This window comes from Eptesicus fuscus, chromosome 13 (genome assembly GCF_027574615.1).
Source record: "Eptesicus fuscus isolate TK198812 chromosome 13, DD_ASM_mEF_20220401, whole genome shotgun sequence".
In the NCBI taxonomy this organism is placed as follows: domain Eukaryota; kingdom Metazoa; phylum Chordata; class Mammalia; order Chiroptera; family Vespertilionidae; genus Eptesicus; species Eptesicus fuscus.
In genome coordinates, this window is record NC_072485.1 from 49117091 (window position 1) to 49118325 (window position 1235).

The 1235-nt window shown below is 47.6% G+C and overlaps 1 non-coding gene across 1 annotated transcript; it reads left to right on the plus strand.

Moving 5' to 3' along the window:
• The first annotated feature begins 648 nt into the window (after positions 1–648).
• Positions 649–755, plus strand: LOC114234957 (U6 spliceosomal RNA). The gene has a single exon (XR_003621138.1). It is a non-coding gene; the product is annotated as a U6 spliceosomal RNA (small nuclear RNA).
• The last annotated feature ends 480 nt before the right edge of the window (positions 756–1235 follow it).

Below are 1235 nucleotides of genomic sequence, written 5' to 3' on the forward strand. Positions count from 1 at the left end.
CTGCCAAGCCTTAACGCTGGACACTGGCCGCCTAGGCCATCATCCCAGGCTAGAACAGCTGCTCCTAAATGCTGGTCTAAGGCACTCTGCCAACCCATAATCAGGCAGCAGGCACCCTGCTGGCACGTCCAGTAACATTTCAGACACTCAGGTAGCCGAATCACCTCTCCTACCAAGAAGTCCCCTCTGACCTCTCCTGCCCATAGATTTCTACACACATATACACACACACTCACACACACACACACACACACACACACGCACACACACACACACTCACTCACACACACACTCACACACATACTCACACACACACACACACACACACTCACACACACACACACACTCACTCACACACACTCACTCACACACACACACACACACTCTCACACACACACACACACTCACACACACACACACACACACTCACACACACACTCACTCACACACGCACACACACACTCGCGCACACACACACACACTCACACACACTCACTCACACACACACACACACACACACACACTCACACACACACACACACTCACACACACACACACTCACACACGCACACACACACTCACACACACACACACTCACACACACACACACACACAGTAACTAGCAGTGTCTTATAAGAATAAGCACCAGTGCTTGTTTCAGTAGCACATATCCTGACCTTGGAATGATACAAAGAAGATTAGCGTGGCCCCTTGGCAAAGATGACATGAAAATTCATGAAGTATTCCATATTTAAAATGTAAAAAAAAAAAAAAATAGGCACCATATACCTATCTATCACCTGCTGTGTCAGGCACTGCATTCAAACCTCACAATGACCCTGGAAGGAGATATTATTATTCCATTTTACAGATGAGGAAATGGAGACGAAGCTTTAAGGAACTTAATGAAAACCACACAGTAGGTAAATGGCAGAGCTGGGATTTAAAACCAGGTCTATCTGCTTGCAAAACACCTTTATTTAATCACTACATCGAATTGCCTTTGTTAGCAGCAAAGAGGCTATTCAGGCAGTGCCCTCGGGGGTCCTGGATCTGTCTCTTGCTTCAACAGTGTTTGGACGGAACAGACCCAGGGACCCCCCTTCTTCCAGCCTGCAGCCACTCTCCTGCCTTATCCAGTCACCACGTTCAGAACCACCGCTGGGACCAGTCAACACACGGGTTTTTTGTTCTACCTTAACTCCTTATTGCCAAACCATGAGCTCCCAAATTTG